Raw genomic sequence first — 24,864 nt, forward strand, 5'->3', positions numbered from 1 at the left:
TTGCTTGGCGTGGCAGCAACAGGTCATGGACTCCACTCTCAGATCTGTTTGTAGGAAAGGGATAATGATTGGTCTGAAGTCTCTGGCAGAAGATATTTATCCTGCTGATAAGCTTCATCAATGGGCTGAAATGCGGCGTGAAGTAGCTCATCAGACGAACCTGCTTGAGCTCTCCCTGGGTGGTCACTCTCCTCTCAATGAACTCCTCAGTCAGAAGCAATTGAGTGTATGCATCACATGCAGCTTCAAGAGGATACAGGGCCCTAATGTGCTATGATTTGCATACGCGGTTGTGCAAGACTGTATCGCAACAAGGGAGCCCGTCTAAAAATAGAGTGTCTATAGTGAAAGAAGAGCTTTAAACTCCAGTCCATTTATATTCGAGACATTCAATGGCGCAAAAGGTTGTAGAGGAATCCGGGCTGACATTTGAATACACGGACTGCCTCTCAATTCTCTCCTGTAGCCTCTTTTCTAGGGCATTTCACCAGACTTTATATTGAGCTCATGCACCTCTAACACGGCACCTGATCGATATGTTATTGCAGCATTGTCAGGGACATATCTGCCATTTAGATTCCACCCGGGCAGCCTGACATTCTTCCCTCCTTGCATCTGGTCGGCTGAGGTTTTTGCAAAATTGGAAATCTCTGGAGGTGACATCACAGGCGTATTAATAAAGCTACAGCCTCACGCTCTGTAAAGGTTGTCACCAGCATCACCTGGATGCAGATTTGCTGCAGGGGAAGGGGGCAGAAAAAAAGCAAGGTGGCAGAGCTGGCGCCCGCTCTCCCTGGGAACGAGAGAGTGAACACAGCATTAAAAATCCTTTAATTTGTTAATTGCAGAAAACGATTTCCCCAGCCAATTATCCAAATGCCACAGTGAAACATTGCAAGACTTTGCTGAAAGTGCTTGGTATCATGCCTCATGCATTGGTAATAGCAAAATCGGGAGTGCAAATTGCCTCCCCCATCCCCTCCCTTCTTCCCTCTTAGAGTTTTCAAATTGTTCAAGCTGCCTTTCCCATTTATCTTTAATGCCTGCTGATCCCCTATTGTGTGGGGGGAAAAAAATCACTCTTCAGCAACTGTAGATGTGTCTGTATAAGCAGGAAAGCAAACATGATGTCATGCTGGGAGAAATTACACACTGATGTAAAATGCAGTTAGGCCGTTGTTGGAAACCGTAACAGTAAATATTTTTACTTTCTTGTTTCTTATTTTTCTTATTTTTTCTTATTTTCTCTGAGCCATATAGTTCACTGCATGTGTCCAATAGCTGACCAAATTAATCTGATAAAATTACTTTTTTTCCCTCTGAAGTCTGGAAAATGTGTACCATTATTATTATTATTATTATTATTATTATTATTATTATTATTATTATTATTATTATTATTATTATTATTATCATTATTATTATTATTATTATTATTATTATTATTATTATTATTATTAACAGTTTATTACTGTAAAATGCTGAAAAATTTATTTTCAAAAATGTAAAAAGTGTCTTTTATTCTGTCATTAGAAATTCTCTAGACAACGAAGCCATTTTTTTTCTTCCCTCCTTTTCTTTGTACCCTTGGTGTCAAGGGCTCCTGCAGTCATATTAGCTTGTCAAAGCAAGCCTTTTGATCTATCTCCCCATTTTAAAATAAACAATTTGAAGGCAGGTTCTGGCTGGGAGAGAAAACGCTCCTAAATCAGCAGTAAGATGATGTGCAGTGCTGTTGTGGTCCGGCAGCTTTGCACGGTGAGATTGACGGCGCTTAGATTGGGGAAAACATGTCTCATTTTTGATTGGCATCATGACAAAACATTTAAAGGCTTTTTTTTCCTCCTGCTGCTTCCCCTGAAAGCTCTTTATATACACTGTGTGGGCTCCCTCCCCAGCGCTGCAGGTCAAACTAATTCTGCATTTGTTATATTTGAGGAAATTGCTGGCGGATTGGAGGTAAAGTGCTTGTAGCAGGAGATCAGGAATGTGATCCTAAGGGCAGAGGGTAGAGGCTGAATACAAAGGAGATTGCGGCACCGTGTTGACTCAAATTTGAGGTTTTAGTGTTTGTCCCATTAATCCGTGATGCCGATAACCTCTGATCTGGGCCAACTCCAGCCTCCTTATCGAGGGCTTTGTAGATGTTAATCTTCACAGTGTCTGTTGGTGTTGTTGTCACATTAAGGAGAGCAACAGGATATGTTAAAGTAACCTTTCTGCAAAGGCTGAAATAGAAAACAAATGTAAGTGCATTAGAATAATGTCACAGAACAGCTGCAGTTTGAGAAGTAATGGTAATCAACCCATAGTCCATGGGTCAAGCAGGTTCAGTTAAGCTTACTAGAAAGAGGTTTTGGGTGGGTGGTAGGGTTGGTCGACTCAGATGCAAAGAGTATCTTGTAGAGATAATGCACTTTTTACAAGAACAAGTTTAATTAGAGTAAAATGTATTGATACAAGTATTTGTGATGAAAGAACATAGATCTCAATCTTGATCCTGAGATTGTTCTTTTCAAATAATCTGATCAAACCATTTCAATTGCAGATTGGTTCTTGAATTATTTGGTGTGAAAATAAAAATTAGATTTAAAAAAAAAAAAAAAAAATCTTATATTATTATGACATAGTTTTTATAGACAGTTAGGAAGATTTAGGGGATAAAAGCAAGCTCCATGAGGATGTAACAGACTGACCTGAAAGAGTGATCAACAGATGAGGGGGACACTGCGGTAGTGTTGGCATCAGATGAGAAAGAGACCACCGTGCGTCCCGCTGCTTCACTGTCAGGTGAGGGAGAGAAGATGGTTTTGAACAGTCACTTATCCATGTAGTGGTTGTATGTTCATTGAAAAAGCAATTGCATTGACACTTGAGTTTAATTTGGTCACAAGGCATGTGGTCAATCGGATCACAATCCTTCCTCAATGCGTTTTGAGTGCATTTAAACCTGTGCTTTTATGCGGTCAAGCAGTATCAAATGGCAAACCAATAACCCAAAATGCATTTTAATGCAGGTGTAGAGGGGTCTTATTCACTGAATCTTTTTCCATTGCACTTAGTTACATTGACTTTTATTGATACACCCCCAAGTGTTTAAACTTTTTTGCAATATATTAAGATTTCTTCCCCCGCTCAGGTTTTTATTATGCACACATTGAAAAGATGCATAAAACAGTTGGATGGAAATGCACTGACTGTCACTCTCGCTCTCTATTTCAAAAACACGCATGCCCTGGAGAGTGCCATGACACTCAGTATTTATCTCAGTCCTGAAAATTATGCCATTATAATGCATAAAGTTGGCACTTTTGCACTGAGAAACTTAACAAGAAATCACCCCAAAAAACAGCTAAAAAGTAAATGAAAATTAGCAAGGAAAGAAAAATAAAAAACAAAAACAGGAAAATGACTTGGAAAGAAAAGTGCTAAAATTAAATTTGACAAACATACGTATAAATATATTCTGTCACATAATTTTAAACATAATATTTTCATAATCATAAATATATATTTTCTGGACATTTTTGCCTTTTTTGATATGTTTCTCATAACTATCTCTCTTTACCTCTTTTTTTAAAACTAATTTTGAGGTCGTTTTCTTGTCACCTTTTACCAGTGTCTTGCTCACTGCCTTTTTTCCAGGTCTTAAATGTTTGCTTGTGATAGGCATCTTAAGGCAGCACAAAAAAAGTAATGTCGATCCAGGTTTCAAAGGGTTAAAGGTTCAGGTTGGTGCAGGTATTAAAACCTTGACCCATACATCATTAATGAGAAAGTTATTATTTTTTTGTTTCTGGTTTCTTTCTATCTGCAGTATATTTTTACAATAATCATGTGAAGCCAGAGGTGTTTTTCTGTTTTTTAATTTTTTAATTGCCCAAACTCTATTTTATCTGGAATGCACACACACACACACACACATACACACATATCTATTTTTTTTTGTCCACCGTTTTACTCCAGGTTGAAAAAGTAAAGCAGCAACAAGAAGCAGATGGTTAGGAAGAGCATGTAGTTAATTATACTACATCAACTTTTCATTTCTGCAAGAAAACTGTGGAACTCAGGCAGAGTGTTTCTGATACTTTTCACCCTCAGAGCTCTCTCTCTCTCTCTCTCTGTCTGTCTGTCTGTCTCTCTCTCTCTCTCTCTCTCTCTCTCTCTTTCTTTCTTTGTGCTCTACCATCTGTAATGAGCTAAGCAGTGGAGTGTAAGCAGCTTCTTAGATAATGAGGCACAGTTCCCCAGGGAGTCAAGCTGGGCCCACAACTTTAATATATCATTTCTTCATCCTTAAAATGAAAGCCATCAGAATGGAGAGACGGAGCGGAGATGTACATGCAGCTCGGGTGTCAAGAGGAGCCTCACTATCTCTGTTTGGATCAGTAGCCACCATCCGCAAATACGATTTAGGATTCGATAGCCCAAATACTTATTGGTATTGCCCAATTGAGGGATACAAATGCTTCCAAGTCTGGCAGATTCAGCCTTTTTTAAAACAAAAATGCTCCAACAGGCCCTCAAACCACAAGGCATCCATTTTTCATTAGATGCTGTACCAAGTAATGATAGTCACATTTGTGCATCTACTACTTTACAAATAGCACCAAATGCATTGGGAAAAGTCCCCAGCTGCAATGCATTGCGGATACATAAATGCTATAGTTTGTTTTATGGTTGGAGATAGCCGCTTGGCAATCTACCTCAGCACTGGGAGCCGAGACCTCTCCAGCTTTTCTTGGAGGATATCTCCATAATAGCCTCATTATTCAACTGTGAGCCCAGGAACACTCAGGCTGAAGTAATGAGCCCCTCACTAGTTGCTGAGTATCACCTTTTTGCAAGAGGTTGCATGGTGAATGCATCCCGATTAGAAGTGCTGTTTAGCCAGTTTGTAGCAGAAATGCAGTAAAGGTCATGATCTTTATTTTAATTTTTTTTTCTTACCATTAAAATTGGGACCCGAAGATTCAAGAACAATCACTCCAAGTGTCCCAGCCAGGAGTCCTAGATTGCAGACTGCAGTGCAGTGTAAATAATTCAAGCAATGGTTCAACAGGATGTGCCGCTGAAAGTCGCAGACACTCATTAAGAAATGCCCTTCTGTGTTTTTCTGCCTCGCACAACTGACCGGAGCAACCGATGCCAGCGAGGACCAAAAGTTAAAAAGTTCTCTCAAATATGCGCTCAGTGTAAAATATTTTGACTGGCAACATGATTTCATGTTTGCCAAGTTTGTGTGGAAAATGTGTGTTAGGGAAAAAAAAAAAGGTCAAGGATGTTTATACTTCCTAACATTTCAGAGGGCAACATAGGGTTCCTTTATACATTTGACAGTCAGTTACAAACGTTTGCTGATCATTATTTTTACATATGCGATTGAAAAATGTTTTGCTGTTAAATGTTCGGGATATAAGAATCTGTTACTAATGAATAGAAAGAATAAGTCAAATCTGCTCCACCTCCTTCAACTGCATCCTGGCAGAGTGAGGCAGCTTTATTTGTACAGCACATTTTATATAATGGAGGACTTCACAGTGCTTTACATTAGTCCCGCCCTTAGTGCAAATTGAGTGAGTCTCATCATGGTGCTCATTGGTTGTTTTTTTTATGTTAACCCTGAAAACTACAGTTTAACATTACAATGTCAGACCAATCAAACTCGAACTTGATGTAGTAGCCGAATTCAAAGGTCTGGACTCAGGCAAGTTTAGAGGAGCTGGAAGGCGGGTTTGTTGCCTTTGAAGAGAATAAACATAGTGCTAACAAGTCCTGTAATGTCCAACTTCATCTATTTTTGCAGTCAAAGATCATGTTGAGTTTGTGTTTTTTTAATTGTTGTTCATTGCTTATGTTTTATATGGAAAAGAAGGTAAAATCTTCAGTCTCTCAGCCTCTGTGTAGGCGGTCCGTCTACGTGTCTGACTGTCTGACAGGACGCAGAGAGACAAGTAAACAAACTTTTTCCGGTAGCGTTCAAGCCATGAAGGACATGCTGTGTTTCGCTAGCTGTGATGTCTAAGATTAAGACCCACTTCATCAGCTTCCTCATCCCACAGCATTTAAACTAACATATGTTGGCATTTACAGGTACGATTTCAAGGTGTGCTGCTGACAGCTAATTAGCTAACTAGCCTGCACACTGACGCTAGCAGCGCTCTTTTCTCTGGAAGATGATCGGTTGATGTCCCTTTTAACGAGCAAAGATGCAACAGATGACATGCGACCGTGTGTGTAGATAAGACTTCACTGTTGCAGACTAGTGTCACCATGAGCCAGTTATACAACTGCAACATTGCTGATTTATGCATATGCAGTTATGAAATGATTTGTTTGACTATAAGACAATGAGTTCCTCATATAGACAAATGAAGAACCAACGTCATTTTGACTTAATAATGCGAAGACAGAGAGTGCCATCATGACATAAACAAATATGAAATATACATTTCTTCCTTTTGGGTTCTTTTTTTGTCAAATGGCAACACAGGCAAAAATTATGCAATTTAAGCTCAACTGAATTTAAAATACAATATCATTAATCACAGCTGTAGCTTTTAGTTACTTTGCAGACTAACACCTTGCACACAAAACATATATACAATACAAATAATCTTACAAATACGATGCGTTGTTTCAGATTAGCCCACATAATGCTGCAAAACAAATGCTCTGCCAGTGCTTGCATTAGTATTTTCTTTTATTGTCATTTTTTTTAATATTGTCAAATGCTCAGTATCCCTAAAATCTGTTCAACTTAAGCTAACAGGTCATGCAAGTCCATAAACCATATAACTGATAAATGTATTTGCAGTGCAAACACGTTTTGATAGTTTCATCACTTATTCTGCTGGCAGCAGTGGAGTGTTTTTGTGTGGTTTTGCACCACAAGTAATGACTGATGTCATTACAAGTTTTATAACACGATGACAGAAACCTTAGCTTTCTGCTACATAAAAAAAAAAAACTCACATATTTTGGCTTTTTTTAGTTTTAATTTTAGATCAATGTAAAGGATGTGGCCATTACAGGGAAATCCAGCTTAATTCTGGTGAAATAGTCCTTTTCACCACATGTAAGGTGAGGCTAAGGTGATGACGTGATGACCAGAGAGACAGAAACCTTAGCTTTCTGCTGCATTAAGAATGATTACTCTAGCTATTATGCTTTATATTGGAGATTTAAGCAGAATTATGCAAACAACGATTTCCCACAGTCATGCACAGGATGTCTGTTTTAACCCTATACCTTTCATGCCATACAAACTTGGTATTTTCCTTAATTACTTTATTTCCTCGCAGTTTCCATAGTCCTTTATATATTGATCTAAAATTTAGAAAAAGCATAATAGCTAGAACATTCTCTCCTTTTGTTGTAGAAAGCTGAGGCTTATGTTTCCTGTAGACAAGATGGCGCCGCGGATGGCTGCCTCGGTGTGTTGGTGCGCACTGTTTTGTCTTGTTTTGTTTGTTAATTCTGCGTTTTGCCAGTTTTCTGAGAGCTCCTACACCAGAGAAGAGTTTATGCGAACATCATCAGGGCCCCAACCCCTGATGATTTATTCCCAGAGTTTATTGCGCCTTCCGTAGATTTATTGGACATTCTGGTCAAAAGTGCACTCACTTTGGCTCATGCAGTGAAGCGCCGGAGGAGAGGGAGACGCGTGCGCTTGTGCGCTCCGTAAGCGCGGACGTCGCACACCTTTACCTGGGATATTTCTCTCCAACGTGCGCTCACTGGGAAATAAACTGGACGAACTTCAGCTACTGTTGGGGAAGAACAGAGACTTCTCTTCATCTTCTGTTCTGTGCTTCACGGAGACGTGGCTGTGTGGAACGACACCGGACTCTGCGCTGCAGCTGGCAGGATTCCAACTCCTCAGAGCGGATCGCCACACGGAGCTGTCCGGCAAGATGAAAGGTGGAGGTATCTGTTTTTACACGAACAGTGGCTGGTGTAACGACGTGACAGTGATCCTTCAGCACTGCTCTCCTCATCTGGAATCTTTTATTATCAACTGCAAACCTTTTATTCCCCGTGAGTTCGCGTATTCATTCTGGTTGGTGTTTTACATCCCACCGTCCGCTAACGTGCAGGACGCACAACGCACGCCGCTGACCAGATTCTCTGTGTGGAGCGGACCTTACCGACTCTTTTGTCATTGTGCTTGGTGACTTTAATAAAGGTAACCTCTCACATGAACTCCTAAATACAGACAGTTAATCAAATGTCCCACCAGAGAGGAGAACATTTGGATCACTGTTACACCACATTGGCGGTGCCTATCACGCCGTCCCCGTTGCTGCACTGGGACTCTCGGACCACGTGATGGTCCATCTGATTCCTGCATACAGGCAGAAACTGAAGCTCTGTAAACCTGTTGTGAGGGAATCAAAACAGTGGACCAGTGGAGCAGTGGAGAATCTCCAGGCGTGTTTGGACCGCACTGACTGGGATGTTTTTCAGGACTGCTACCAAAACTCTGGATGAGTTTACAGATGCTGTGACGTCCCCACATCAGCTTCTGTGAGGACAGCTGTATACCAACACGGACCAGGGTGGAGTTATAACAATGACAAGCCCTGGTTCACAGCAAAACTCAGACAGCTCAGGTCAGACAAAGAGGCAGCTTTCAGGAGTGGGAACAGAGACGGTTTCAGAGAGGCAAAGTATGCTTTAGGCAAGGAGGTGAGAAGAGCTAAATGTTTGTACTCTGAGAAACTCCAACACCAGTTCTCAGCCGGTGACACTGCCTCTTGTGTGGAGGGGGCTCAGGCAGCTAACCAATTACAAACCCAGAGCCCCACAAGCTGCCAATGACATGCGTCTGGCCAACAGCCTGAATGAGTTTTACTGTAGATGAAAGACAATGGGACAGTCCTGACTCCATCCCCCATCACACCTCTGACCAGCCTCAACCCTCCACCTGCACCTCCCCATTCAGCAGGAGCCACCACAGCTGCCCACCTCAGAAGCTCCCAACTCATCCCTCCCCTCCCCTCAGTGACACCTTTCTCCATCCAGGAGAAGGATGTCAACAGACTGTTCAAGAGGCAGAACCCCGCAAAGCAAGTGGGCCGGACTCTGTCTCCATCCACCCTGAAGCACTGTGTTGATCAGCTGTCTCCAGTGTTCACAGACATTTTCAACACCTCACTGGAGACATGCTGCACTGCCTGCTTCAAGGCCTCCAAAATCATCCCTGTTCCCAAGAAGCTGAGGACAACAGGACTCAATGACTACAGACCTGGCCGGCTTGACCTCTGTGGTTATGAAGTCATTTGAGCGCCTCATGCTTCCACACATGAAAGACATTACTGACTCACACCTGGACCCCCTACAGTTTGCCTACAGAGCCAACAGGTCTGTAGATGATGCAGTTAACCTGGCCTTGCATTTCATCCTCCAGCACCTGGACTCCCCAGGATCCTATGCCAGGATCCTGTTTGTGGATTTCAGCTCTGCCTTCAACACAATCATCCCAGCTCTCCTGCAGGACAAGCTCTCCCAGCTGAACGTGCCAGACTCCACTTGCAGGTGGATCACAGACTTCCTGTCTGACAGGAGGCAGCATGTAAAGCTGGGAAAACACATCTCTGACTCCCGGACTATCAGCACTGGATCCCCTCAGGGCTGTGTTCTTTCCCTCTGCTATTCTCCCTGACACCAACAGCTGCACCTCCAGTCACCAGTCTGTCAAGCTCCTGGAAGTTCAAGGGCGACATTTATTCTCATCGGGCTCATCTCTGATGGAGATGAGTCCTACAGGAGGGAGACAGACCGTCTGGTGTCCTGGTGCAGCTTGAACAATCTGGAGCTCAACGCCCAAAGACAGTGGAGATGATAGTAGACTTCAGAAGGAACACAGCCCCTCTCACCCCCATCACCCTGAGGGACTCTCCAGTGGTCACGGTGGAGTCCTTCTGCTTCCTGGGCTCCATCATCACCCAGGACCTCAAGTGGGAGCTGAACATCAGCTCTCTTACCAAAAAAGCCCAACAGAGGATGTACTTCCTGCGGCAGCTGAGGAAATTCAACCTGCCAGTGAAGATGATGGTGCACTTCTACACCTCCATCATTGAGTCCATCCTCACCTCCTCCATCACCATCTGGTACGCTGCAGCTACTGCCAAGGACAAGCGCAGGCTGCAGCGTATCATCCGCTCAGCTGAAAAAGTCATCGGCTGCAGTCTGCCCTCCCTCCAGGACCTGTACACCTCCAGGACTCTGAGGCGTGCAGGTAAGATTGTGGCCGATCCCTCCCACCCTGGACACAAACTCTTCCAATCACTCCCCTCTGGCAGGAGGCTCGGTCCATCAAGACCAGAACCTCACGCCACAAGAACAGTTTCTTCCCGTCTGCCACCGACCTCATAAACAAGGCCCAGGTCCCCCACTGACGCACTCTCCTCATAGACTGTACGTTACATTAACGTATTCATTAATGCACATCACCGGCACTGCTGCTGGTCATGCGGCACATCCACACCATAAAGTTGCACTCAAACCTGTATAAATGTGAATTTCAATGTAAATATCAATATATATCTTGCACTCCAACCATTCTTGTATATACTTTAATTCCATGGTTCTGTTTCTTGCACTGTTACACTGTTACTTGTGTTACTTGTTTTGTTTTGCACTGTAAGACTCATACTTTTTATATTTTATATTTTATATTTGTATCTTCTATCTTATCTGTTTTCTTTTTCTATATTTATGTTGCACCAACCCACCAGAACAAATTCCTCGTATTGTGTTAACTATACCTGGCAATAAATCTTTTTCTGATTCTGATTCTGATTCTGATTCTGATGTTTCATCATGTTGTACACTCATAATTACGTCAGCATGTTACAGTACCTGTGGTGAAAAAATACACAGTGGTACCAGAGGAACAAATGATCAGTCCATCGCTACACATTTGCACTCTGCTCATAAAAAATAATATAATTTTAAAAAACTATTAATGTGCATAGTACAAAAAAATTGAGTGTTAGAAATATTTTGCTGAGATTTTTCTACATTTGAAAATCTTTAGGATGAGTATGATCTGTTTTTTTTTTCATTTTGTAAACGTTATATATTTTTTAAAATTTTCTAATCTTTAATGACAAATTTCCAAAACATTTATCAATTATCATGTTTATTGATATACATATCCTTTTAGTTTAGCTTGTAATTAATTATGGGTAGATACAATTTGAGCTTTTAATTGGGGAACTTTCAGGTTTGCCAGGTTGTGCAAAATCTATGACCTCTTCGTGCCTTTGATGTTCTCAGTACCTACAAAATTTTGCTTCTGCTGTAGAAGAGTTGCAATATGAATGAAGGGCTTTTTACACTTTGTTATTGCTTCCTTTTCTTCTTCTAAAACTGGAAGTTTTATGACAGTTATTATTCGGTTTAATGGCTTTCAGAAAGTTAAGATTTTTCCTCCAAAGTTTCAATTCAAACTACAAATGAGCATCTCCAAACTGGAAAGAAAAGTGTGGTTGTTAAAATTCAAGAAATTAAGAGAGGCCATTATCAGTGAGTTTGCAGACGCTGGATCTGAATCCATTGCAGCTGGGCTATGACCAAGATGGCACCAGCCAGCCTGCTAATGCGATGCGCAGCTATAACGGCATCACAGTTTAATTAATGATCATGGTTCTGTCTTTCGGCTTTGTCTAATCCTCAAGAGAATGTCACACGCTGTTACACTTCCCACATAACAAGAGATGCTCAAGTCATCTCACATTACATTTTTTCCCTTTTGTATGACTTAAAGTGCCAGGAATTTACATAATCTGCCCTCATGTAAGCATCCATTAGCACTCTTCCCTCTGTGTGTGTCATTGTGTGGAGGCCTAGCTGTCTTGGAGCCGTAGTCCCTGCATGCCACCTGTGTCCCGGTATAGCAGGAACATGACGGATAGCACCGCTGTCAGGCCCCGGGGCCCTCTCAATCCGTGATAGATACCCTAACACAGACTCCTGCTTGTTGTGCCTTGGGTTACTACCACAAACCTGGGGGGATCCTAATTAGCCTGTGGTTGGAACACTCTCCGACATGAAGTGTATGTTTACAAATGGAAGAGCACGATGTCCCACTAGTTCTCTCAAGTACATATCTTGTACTGCTATGTATATATATTAAAATTTTTGCAGCTCTTATAATTTGGGGGATATTGGGGGTGTTATTCCAGGATTCAGCCTGATACCAGTCAAGCTGATATCTGACTGTAACGCCTTCACAGTGTAAGAAACAAAAGAGATCCCTTAATAGATGGTTCCTTTTCTGTTTGTTTCCATCCCATTTTCCTTAGATAATGTATCGAGTCAATGTCTCAAAGGGCTTTGCAGATACACAACAACATCGGTTCATGACCTACCCCGAGCTCTTGAAAAAGACAGAAAAACTCAACAGAAAGAAAAAAAAATAGCAGGACGTAAAGAAAATAAATGGAGGTAACCTCAGGAGAGGCAACCTGGAGACAGACGGCGGGGTGTGCAGTCGAAGTTGTGGGTGGATAAAACAAACAATGTGTAACTTTTCTTTTTCTTGTTGAACAGAAAAGGTCCAATAAACTGTTCACTGAGATGGGTCCAGTGAAATGTCCACTAATGAGTCCAAAGTCATTCAGGTCAGAGGGCTCAGGTAGGCAGTGATGCACCAGATAATTAATCTACCAGTTTTGATATAACTTTTGTTTTTTAGTTCTTTTCTATTTTGTCTCATTGGTCTTCCTAATGCTGGCTCAGTAACGCTGCTGTAGGCTCTGGAGTCATGATGGCTGACTCAAGTGAATGATAATTTTTACACCCTAGGCAACCTACTTTTATCCTCTTTCTACTTCCCCTCATGCTACTTCTCTTTTACTTTGACTTAAACTTTCACCATCTTCCTATGCTCAGGAGCTTATAAAACATGGCAAAAACCTTCATACTGACGTCCTGTTTACTGCAGACGTATGCGTCTACATATTATGCTCAAAGTATCCTTCTGCATCTGCTCTTTACATTCTGGGATGGTGCTACAGTGATGTCAACACAAGCACATGGTGGGATGATGCTGCACATGGTTATGTCTCAATGGCAACCAACACCAGGATGTCAATGAATGCAAATGATGGCATGGTTGGTTAGCATTAGGGGAAGGAGACACTTCGTAAGGTGTAGAAAAACATCACATTCAGACGGGAAGCGAACATCAGATTTCCAAATGAAAGTCGTGGGTTTGTTAGATTCTTCCACGGCCCGAAGGCACCCTTTCGCTCCTTACATTGCCTTGCTACTGGCAGCGTTTCAACCTCACACTGTGCTGCTATGTTTCATGCAGACGCAACAAGATCTGTCTGGCCGCATTCTCAAGTGACACCACCCATGTGCATATCATGCTCATGTAGCAGGTGGTGTCTGGCCATCCACAAATTCTGTCCGACCGAATTCTCACCTGACGCCATCCGGCAGCATTTCATGCAAATGCAAAAGCTGGCTTTTAGCATTGCGATCTTACACCAAAAGCACTGTTAAATCAGTGGTATAAAGGAGTTTGTCATGAGAATGGGCTGGATATTAACATGCATCCTGATTGATTGGGGTATGTATGTATATAGTATATGTATGTATATTTACCAACTATATATTTATATAAATATATACACACACACACACACACACACACACACATATATTTATTTTTATATGTATATATAATTTTTTTTTTTACAATTATAATTAACCATTTTATTCTATTTTTCTAATATTGTTAGTTATGTGATGTTATTGTTAATGCTATTGTTAATTTTATTCATTGTTGTATTGTAATTGTGCTTGGGCAACGCTTGTCGAGTGTCCTCCCAGTAAAGCCTATTGAATTGAACTGAGAGAGAGGGAGGCAAAGGGGGGCATGTTAACATGCTGTGCACAGCCCACAATTATATGAGATTTTACTTGTAAACAACAACACATTTGGTCTTTGCAAATGGAAATTATTCAAGTGTTAATTTGCATAAAAAGAGAAGTGAGATCTATGCACAAGTGGTCACTCATGACATGTGGAGATGTATTAATAATGGCAAGTGGGAACAGATGGACGTACAGTTGTCAACTTGTGATTAGATCACCTGAGACGCATGATAATACCAGGTGTAAACACGCTCCTTGAGATGCGCCAAGTGTTATAACACCCTGCTGTTGGTGGCACGACAAACACAAGACAGAATTTTACATTTCCAAATTATAAATTTCCAATTTATGGCCATGCTCTCATCGCTCTCTATGCCATGTTTTGTTTATTCATTGAAATGTGTGATAGTTTGGCACAAATGACACATAGACAAGCTGTTAATCCATAAATTATATTAATCATTAGGATCTTACAATATTATAAAATTAATATTTGCAAGTTGTGTTTAAACTTGTATAAAAAGTATATGATACAAGTTTGTTTTTAATTTAATTTAAAATTATCTTTTAATTGAAGTGATTGTTTGATTTGCAACCTGCACAAGCGGGGCACAATGACATTTTCTTATAATGTCCTGTGGTGTTTTCTTTTAAGGTGTAGTGTGTAGGACTCATGGGGACATAATGGCAGAAACTGGATTAATAACTATGTTTTCATTTCTGTATATCACCTGAAACTTGAAACCTGAAACACACCTTGTTGTCTTTTCTTCAACTTGGAATAAGGCAGTTATGTCACATCCAGGGTGAGTCCTCATCCAGAGAGTCCACCATTTTGTTTCTAGAGCAGCCCAGAACAGACAAATCTAACACTGGCTCCAGAAGAAATTTCAGCTGGTTGCAGTCTGTAACCCTATAAATGACAATAAACCCTACATGCTGGACCTGTAAACAAAGATTTACTTTACATGCAGTGCTGTTTATTTAAATGCATCATGTGAATCCTTGGGAACATACTAATATGATGAATACAGTTCCTTCCTATCAAATATCTTCAATAACTTTAATGGGGACACATCTGTAAAAACATTGCTATACTAGTGATTAAAAAAAGCTACAAAATACCTTTGTGATATACCAGTCCATTTTCACTCTAAAGGCGTAAAATAGCGCTGCTGTGATTTCTTTGTCAGACACCAGTGACAAAAGCCACCTTTTACGGTGGTATGATAAACTGCAAGGTGGCATCAGTTTGTAATCCAGCTGGATGGAACCTTATTGTGGTCTTAAAATATGCCTCCAGTCAGCTGGATGACACCTGTCACAGCAGTATAATATGAGGACCTTTGACATCAGTTCATATCGCAGCCAGACGGCACCTGTCACGATGATAGGATGTGCCACTGGATGGCATCAGTTGGAAATGTTGCTGTTTATAACGTAATATATGGAGCTGGAAACTCACTTTAGAGTGGGAGGGAGTGGAGATGGAAGGTTGCAACATACCCAGGACTTTCACCCACAAGCCCTGTGTTCCCTTTCCATATGAATGTAAAACCAAAACATGATTATTTTTTTTTTAAATTCTAAACCAAAAGACGTTCTTTACTTGCCTCAACCTGTATGTGATTTGTTGACATTGTGGTGTTGGCTGAAGTGTCCCGGACCGTCAACAGCAAACACAGGAGGACACTTACTATCTAATATGTAAATATGAGGATCCACTGACAAAGCATCAATATGTGATATGAAGACGTTGGATATCGCAGCTTTGCACGATCTTCTCACCACCACATGAATAGCATGTTTTAACAGATAACATTCACATTAAAGAATGTAAGCCACCAATATATGAGGTCTTTGAACTGCAGTGTGAACAAAGCCTCAGAGACAACAGCTTGCGCACGCACACACACACACGCACACACACACACCAATGCGCACACACACACACACACACACCTAATCTCACAAAATGTATGCTCAATCATGCATCTCTGTGCTGTCACATACACTTAACAATGCAGCCCATCATTTATTGTAGATTAATCCTCGTTCCATATAGTGTCGGGACCTGCACTTTACCTTGTTTCATCGTCATTAAAGGGAACCGATTGAAGAGCACAGGAGTGCGCGGGACGAGTGAGGACAAAAGAGCACGGAGGCGAAGAAATACCCACTAAATGGCGATATTGCATGGGGAGGCAGGGAAAACTGGGTGAGGTAAAAAAAAATGAATTAACCTTTGACAGATGAAAGCAACAGTGGATAAGACTGGAATACGAAAGGTGAAGACAGACACAGAGAATAAGATGTTACAGGTAAGATTTTAACACCTCTGTGTTCCTGTAATACCGCAATGTGTGATGTGAGATAGTGGTGTAGGTCGTAGGAAAAGAGTGAAAAAAAAGGGTTTCAACCAGTTGTATGACAGAAAAAGAGGAACAGGTGGAAGGGGGGGATAAAGATGGAGAGGTATAGAGAGATTGAAGCTTCCTGTGTTAATGAACCCTACAGCGTCGGCGCTCCCCTCCATGCTGCAGCCTGTAGCCTCTGCCCTCGCTGTCAAGAGCGTGTCCGAGCCACACGGAGCAGTGGTGACAGCTGTAGCAGAGCCCACTTTGAAGTCCGGAGTGCAGCAACAGGGTAGATAATGACCCCGCCAATCTCCTCCCACCGCTCTGTCTGCTTCCTCTGGCCTCTGTGCGGGCCACAGACGGAGGCCTAATGAGCATACTTTTCTGAACAACTTTCCACTGAAGGCAAATGCATTAATTCTTGATCCGCTTTATAGTGCTCGGCGTTCCGAGGGAGCGAGGATGAGTCAGGGTGAGGGAGAGTCGCTAATGCATGTTTCAGACAAAACAGACAAAAGTGGGGGAGACAGAAATGGAAAGTGAGATTTGCATCTTTGTTGTGTGACAAAGCAAGAGGTTTAGGCGCACAAATGACTGCCGGTTTTAATGACATCGAGGTAAATAAGCGTCTGTCTCCGTCCCAAACACTTACAAAAGGGTGGCTGTCCGTTATCCGGCGTGATTAATTAATGTTTACCCGCTTAAAATCCCAACCCAGGTGCTGCCCAAGGAGAGATATCGAATGCTTCTTCATTTGGGCTGTCAGGGTTACAAAGAGGAGAGGTAATCCAAATCAGCTCTGCCAAGGACAGCTGCTTCATCACAATTATAACAAGGTGTCTGCCTGCTGCATCCATACCTGCGGCTCTTCAAACAGGTCGAGGCTAATCAATGTGTAGCCCTTCCTGCCGGCGGCAACAGCAGCGGTGGCGGCAGCCTCGCTTTTCATTGGTTAGATGTTTGATGTTAACTAAAGTTCCTGCCATTGTTCCATTATCGGGATCAGGTTCAATATGGCAAACTGGAACCCTCGTAGTGAAATGATTTCTCATAAGAAAAGCTTCGGGGAGATGCGTGCAAAGAGAGAAATCAAGTTATTGGTGTCAGAGTTGCGTTTAAATGGTGACAGATAACAGCAATTTTTGTAGGTTTAGGCCGAGCTCATTTTTACTCCTATTTCCTTCGGGTGCACAAAAATACAATTACAGCCTCCACCACAGAGGCAACAATCATTTCATGTTTTTTTTTCTTCTTTTTTTTCTCAGTGGTTTAAACTGTCTGGCATGTTAGCATATCTTCAAACAACAGGTTATCTACGTTATTTCTGTGGTTTATTTCCATGTACTCCAGTCTGTTTTATCTGTGGGAGTTTTTCTCCTGTACATCTGATGATGAATGGTCTGTTGTTGCCCTGAGAGATCTTTACCTGCAAGACACTGTATATCACATCAAAAGCAAACACAAACACAAACGCGCTATCAACTCTACCAGGAATTGTACCGTAGGGTCCATACATCAAGCTATTTTAAGGCACACCCATTTCAGACAGAACAAATAAAACCGAGCCCCGAGGGAGGAACTAATATGAAATGTCTCAAAACAGCTGCTGCTTTCATGCTCACAGTAACCACTGTTTATCTCCTGCCCAGCATAAATTAACAACCCCCACTGCTTTTACGTGAAGGTAAGGGTGTTTTGTTTGAGACACAAACATGCTATCAGGACAACGACTACCCTGTCGCGTTTGATTGCCAAAATATAACATGCCAGATTTCAGTTAGTGTGTATTTATGCACCCGATTGGAAAAGTCTCCCGCATCTTTTTCTTAAACTGCAGCCACTTTTAGGGGTCAGTACACACACACACACACACACACACACAAAACAAAATCCCCCACCCCCCACCACCACCACCACCTACCGGCACAGTTTTGGTTTTATGTGTTCGGGCTCTGAGATAACCCAAATCTGGAAGTTGTGCCGGCACACTAACATGATTGCACTGGACGGAATTTCATTTGTGCTGCTCAAAGCATTGAATAACAGCTTTTGCAAAACCCAGTGGCAATGTGTCCAAAGACCTTCCTGTGAACAATTTGGCAAAAAACAGATTGCAAAGAAAATCGTACACAGTTTGTTCTGCAGAGAGACTGGGATGTTATTGCTGGGCAGTCACGTTGCTGTTGAGTTTTTCAAATGTGAATTTGGGGAATCTAATGGGATTCTTTTCAAATACATCGCATTAATATGAGACATACATCTTAAATTAAGTGAATAAAAAAAAAAAAAAACATCCATGGAACTATACCCTGTCTACCCTGTCACTTGCTGTGGCAAAAAGGCAACCTGATCAATATGTGAAATGACCCACAACCTCTTAACACCACATTGTGTAGAACAGATAGAAATGGTTAAAAAAAATAATGTTCAGTGTTATGGCCAGCCATATTCATATAGTTTTTGGCATAATGTTTTTAGAGGGAAGTGACAGGTGTCTTTCCTTATGAGAATTCATGTGTTGCCTGCCTACCAGTTTTCAGCAAGGATTGGGCTGCAGATTGGCTGATCCAGGGGCTGGTCTGCTGACCATCAGGGTTTTCTGGGATGACTTTGGGGTCAATGCTGACAGCATAGCATTTCCTCATTTTGTAACTTTGTAAAGCTCTGTGAAATTGTGTTTAAGAGCGCTGGGATTAGACAACCCATTTGTGTGTTAGTTTGCTTGTAGTTTTGGCTGTGAACTTTTCCTTGTACACTAAATTTAATTGTACATATGCAATATTAGATAATATTATACTAGATAACACTAACGGAAAGGTGTAGGGGTGATTTTTTTTTTTCTGTTTAGTTTGAGAAGTCAGGCCTAATGACTGTCTTTTGGTTTGCTTCCTTGTTTTTTATGTGATTGGCTAAACTCTGTTTCTGCCTTTGGTTCACCTTTGGTTGGTCAAGCGCCATTTACTGTAACTAAATTTTACTCTGTTTAATTTATTTTACAATAAATTTAAATCCTTATGTGCTCTTATACACCTGGACTAGAGTAAGGTTTAGCACAGAACAAAAGTGTGTTACAACTTCACGCAACTATGCAACATAAAGAGCAGGTGACCTTTGGTTTCACATAGGACACAAACAGCTGCCTCCTGGGTAAAAGTCCACAGCCCCACCCTACATGGACTGCATTCCATCATAACACTACATATTGCCTGACATAATCCAGGGAATTTGTGTGACCACTACAAAACAGGATCTCTCCGCTGCCATTGTTTTTGTGATGCTGGAACATGATATTAACCCAATATGTGCCACCACCACGTAACGCATTGTTACAAGGTTGTGGTCATTTCATCGTCTTAATGTGAGACAGGGCTGCAGGAAACAGTGTGGGGTAGGAAACTTGCACAGATATCTGGCTAACAACAGCATTCTGAAGATTGTGAAAAGCCTTTTATAAAGAAATCCATTGTCTTTTCCCTCCATTGTTAATTTGCAGTTATACAAGCAAGAATGAAAACAATATTTTCAGAACCATTCCCCCTTCAGTCCCAAATTGGCAGGGTATTGGCAAGCCCTGCCGTTTTGTAAGTCAAAGTTCAGTTTAAAGATTGAAGATTGACTCTGAAGTTATTGAGGTGGGATCTATTTGTGTCTGGAAGTTAATGTGGCCCTTCTACGTTGAAATGTATGGGGAGTGACAGTAAACATGCATACTGTGATGGCCCACTTTCTGGCCTTTTGTGGCGCTCTGCTGCCTTGCAGGAGCCTAGAGGGAGTCATCAGAGCAACTGGCTGCACCTGAGAGGTGGGAATGGCAAAAGGTACTAAAGGACTGCTCTCCCAGGCTGAGCTCTGTCTCCCTGAGCAACCTCAACATTATCCTCTCTGTCTCATGGTCTCCATGTCTTTGCAGTTTGATTAAGGTTTACTTATTGTATGGCACTCAAACACAAACTTTGATTTATCCATGCCTCACACCATTAACTCCCTCTTGAAACCCCACTTATTTTACTATAAACCAGTTTGGCTTTTGAAACTTTAGTGTGTGGACTCCCTCTTACAAGCCTATGTCTGTTTGTAACATACCTATGTATCTTGTGCTCTTAGCATGAGCATCTTACCAAAACATGGCCCACGAATTAGCAGGACATTAGAAAAAAAAGTTACCTGAAAATAAGGGGGAAAAAATAAAAGTAAAAAACTAAAACAAACAAATGACCCAAAAAAAGTGCTGAAAACTATTTATTTATTTATTTTTTTAAATGTGTTGGTTTTTTTTTTCCTGTAACACAATTGTAAATATATAATCATGGTAAATGTATAGATTTTCTTAACATTTTCCCACTTTTTTAAATTTTTCAAATATTTTTCTAACCCCCCTCTCTTTTTTGCAACTAATTTTGTGGTCATTTCCTTGTCACCTATTTGTAATTTCTTGAAATTTGCGAGACATTTCTTGCCAAGTTGGTCACTACCTTTTCAAAGAAATCAAATGAATTTGCTCAGGTATTAAGGGGTTAAATTGATTGTGAATGCAGCACAGGAAAAATGATGCTGATCCAGCTTTCAAAGGGTTTAAATCTAGTGGTGCGCTCAGTAACAGTTGAAATGTCACTAGTATCATGCATGACCTGGAGCTAGATGACGGCAAGAATGTCTAACAAGCGAGTAAAAGTTAGCAAGCACTAGCAGTTTGCTGATCCGCAGATGCCTTGGAAGTGCATGTTTAATAATGTATGTCTTTTGAATGACATATATTTCATGACTCAAGAGAGAGTTAGACCCTGGTCTCTCTGGATGTATACAGCTCTGGACAAAATTGTTTGACATTGGCAACATCAAGGAAGCGGAGCTGGTCAGCTATGCTTAAGAGAAAAAGCATCAAGACAACTTAAAGACCACTAAACATACTGCCAGTGTATTATACCGTATTCTCTTCCACATTTTTATGACAACGCCTATCTTAGCACACTAGAGTATGAACTTTCATGATTTTGAAAATACTAGAATTGATTTAATTTTTTTTTGTCCACCAGGCTGGAACTGTCTTCCACCAACCAGACACAGAGAACAGCATAATAAAAAGCAGACAAGCAGTTAGTAAAACAAAAATTAGAAACACTTAACATATTAAATCGGTTCATACTATTATCTGGCTATGGTTTAAAACATATGATCCCTGTAATGGCCTAAGGTTACCTAATTTAAATACTTCAAGTCATGGAAATGGGGTTAAAACATGTGGGAACCCTGAGGTTGTTTGGGAGATATAATGTTTACCATTATCACCATTGGCACTTAATGCACCAAACGGTGAGGCTGATGAGAATGCACGTTTTGAGGTATTAGAAGTTTAAATTTAAGAAATTTGAAGAAATGACCTGAACATGTTGCTAGAGGATCACCAGTGTAATAAGAATTCTTCCTCAGGGGAATGCAGTCCATCAAGGAGACATTTCACTCAAAACCACAAATGTCAAACTCATTGTGGTGCTAATGAAAAAGACTGAGAATCACCAAAATCATTAAAAAAAACATTATCCTCTTTCCATCATCGATATCTTCATTAAATCTTATGCAATCCTTCCAATTATGTTGCGACACATCACTAAAAATACCTGATGGTGGAAGAAGATGAAAAATATTGTCCAATCCATGTGACCACATAAGTCTTTTTTTTTCCATCCCTCTGATGCAACCTATAGGAACATTTCCTGGGATAACATTTCAACCTTTGTCAGACCTAATTGACAGAGTAGGTCATTTATGGCCTTAAACTGATACTGTTTTAAACCAACTCGGAACAGGTTGTATGATATACTGTGAGAATGCACGCACAGCAGTTTATGTGATGTGAATTACTGCCCCACGAATGACGTTGGGTGTTAGGTTTATCATGTGTCGAAGGCATATCTTAAAACGACTCAAAGTTCACATAGTTTTTAACATGCATCTGACAGGGAAAGTCCCTGGGGAGTCAGATTTTTGTGACCCATCCACCACCCCAACCTGTCTCCTTACAAGACTGCTCAGGACTACTTCTTTGTGTCCAGTCAGTAATTAGCCACATGATCCCAGCCTTTCAAAATACATAGAATATGTACAAATTTGAGCACCTTGCCCTTGGAAGGAAAAAGTTTGTAAGATTAGACTGTTTAGACACGTGGTTTGCATTTTAAAACAATCATATTTGCATTAAAACAACTAAAGGTCATGGTTTGGGAGACATTGTGACATTAGTTCAACACAAACTTATGTTTGTGTTGAACTAATGTCACAAAACAGGACATATGTATCGTGGCATACATCTACTATGTTAAGAAGTTAAAATAACTCATCATTTTCTTTTGGTTTCACATGGGACACAAACAGTGATCTCCTGACCCAAAGTCCTGTGTTTTTGACATATCCACTAACCAGACGTTGCTGTGACTTACTACAGCTACCAGAGGTCACTGCCTAACATTGACATTATTATGGATCGCATTGAGTTCCTTGTACAAAAGACCTATGTGGTCTTAATTTGGAGGACAGTCTCCAAATTCCATGGCAATCCATCAAGTAGTTGAGATTTTTCAGTGTGGACCAGAGGCGTGGATTGATTGATGATAGACGGGCAGGCCACCAGCTAGCAACTTAAAAACCCAATTACATGTAAGGTCATATGTCAGCCAGAGAACCTTGTTTTAAACGCTTGTTTAAGCAGACATTGACACCTCTAAGGTGTCCTTGAGCAAGGCGCTTGATCCCCCCCAGCTCTAGCTACACCTGCACTCTCACCTCCCTTTGGAATATACGGTGAAAAGAGAATATCCCAAAGGGGATCAATGAAGTATCACATTGTTATTATCATCCTCACACACTCCCTGAACACAGTGAATCTGCAGCACGGCCTGAGGGAACCAAGAAAGTGTTTTAGAGGACATACAGCAGCTCCACAATCATCTCCACCAGCAGGCTAACGTCCTTATCAGAGTTTTAATTTGTTGATGTGCAGTTGGACAGACTGCAAATGCTCCGCTCGATGGCTGGAGCCGGAGCTGGAGCCCTCTGGAAAGCCTTCTGCTCCAGCGTCTCAACACTGCTCAGCATATGTGGCAATAGATCAAGCACCTGTTTCTGCCCGTCACATCTGCGCTCAAACCTCTGTGGCTCTTATCTGGCCGACAGTTACAGATGACCATGCATCCGGAGGCTGATGCAGATGATGAATGAGCAAGTCGGCTCTGCGTGTTACTTTCTCCTCTCTTTCAGTCTTGAGATGAGCGGTGCAGGGAGTTATTATTAAACCGCGGCATCTCTGCAGCCTGTCCAGTGGTTGAGAACACTCTGCTCTCATTAAATAAAGTGAGGAGCATCACACACGTTTCCCACTCTCGCTTCATTTCCTACACTTTCTTCTCTTTTGCGCTCGTCTTTGTCATAGTTTTCATGTTCTCTTTTCATTAGCCATGACAACCAAAAAGTGAAAGCTAGGCTCGGGATCTTCAGAGCTGGCACAGCACCACTTTGCTGTCTTGACAAGAACTCAGAGAGGAGAGCGCAAGGAGGAACGTTTACTCATTCTGTTTGCAGCAAAGGGGATGGGCTCTCTGCTCTTGCTCCCTTTGATTGTAATCCTATCTAGGCCAGCACAAGACACTGGAGACTTCATTCCCTGAATCTTCGTTTGCATGGATAAACAGGAGATGGGGTACAACACTATAGAATGTTTTTGCCTTTCAGCAAAATTTGCAGCTATGCATCCTGCAAAAAACTTGTTGCAAAAAGTTGTTTCATTGTTATTTTGTTGTTGCTGCAGGGCATAATGTTGTTGCAAAGCCGTATGCTTCTCCTTCTGCTTGCCAAAATGCTATCTTTAAATAAGTGGTGTTCATAAGTTGTTTTTCTCCCAATGCTACAGGCACAAATGCACATGAAGGAGTGGAAACACGCATCTTTATGTATTCTGTTTAGACAGCAAAGCCTCATCTCTATATGGATGATCCATAAACAATCAAAACCAAAGTGAAAAATAAAGCAACCCTCCCGTTCTCACCCAGAGACATAGTTTTAAAAATCAGTCTCAGCAGCACAATTTAGCCAAATTCCACTGTGGTGTATTTTGATTTAATTTTTTTGCGTTTTTTTTTTTTTTTTTTTGTACATTTCAATCAAATCGAAAACCAGAGCAGTGTGAAATGAAAGTATGAATTATTCATAAATACACACTTAAGGATCACAAAAGGCTTCCATGGCTGGGGGCCTGTGTACTCACTAGACTTGCCATTCCTCTCACTACCAGCATTAGAGTCCGTACATCAGCATTACATGCTGCTCTGTGGCGCTTCGTTTTAAGTCAGGTCTGTTCACCAAGTCCAGTATTTTTGACGTAACTGCGCCTGGCATCAGCACAGTAGATGCCACAGCATGCGTCAGGCAGCTGCCGAGCTCTGAGACTTTGCCAAAAATACAAGCAGCTTCCTCCTCCACTCCTCAGTCATTTAAAAAGTAATGAAGAGAAGATGCATGCAAGTCAATCTTGCGCACAGCAAGCGAGCGTGATCACTGTAGCGTGGTTCCATCATGCATATGCAGCCTTCGTGCAATCTCTGTGTGCTCTCCTGTTGGAGAA

The 24,864-nt window shown here is 41.3% G+C and overlaps 1 long non-coding RNA gene across 1 annotated transcript; it reads right to left on the minus strand.

Moving 5' to 3' along the window:
* Window positions 1–1,432: 1,432 nt before the first annotated feature.
* On the minus strand, window positions 1,433–24,864 carry LOC148189524 (uncharacterized). The gene is made up of 3 exons (XR_015776518.1): window positions 24,508–24,864; window positions 2,697–2,783; window positions 1,433–2,228 (listed from the first exon to the last, which is right to left on the minus strand). It is a non-coding gene; the product is annotated as an uncharacterized LOC148189524 (long non-coding RNA).

This window comes from Plectropomus leopardus, chromosome 5 (assembly GCF_026936395.1).
Source record: "Plectropomus leopardus strain MGB_pleo_1.0 chromosome 5, ASM2693639v1, whole genome shotgun sequence".
NCBI classification, from domain to species: domain Eukaryota; kingdom Metazoa; phylum Chordata; class Actinopteri; order Perciformes; family Serranidae; genus Plectropomus; species Plectropomus leopardus.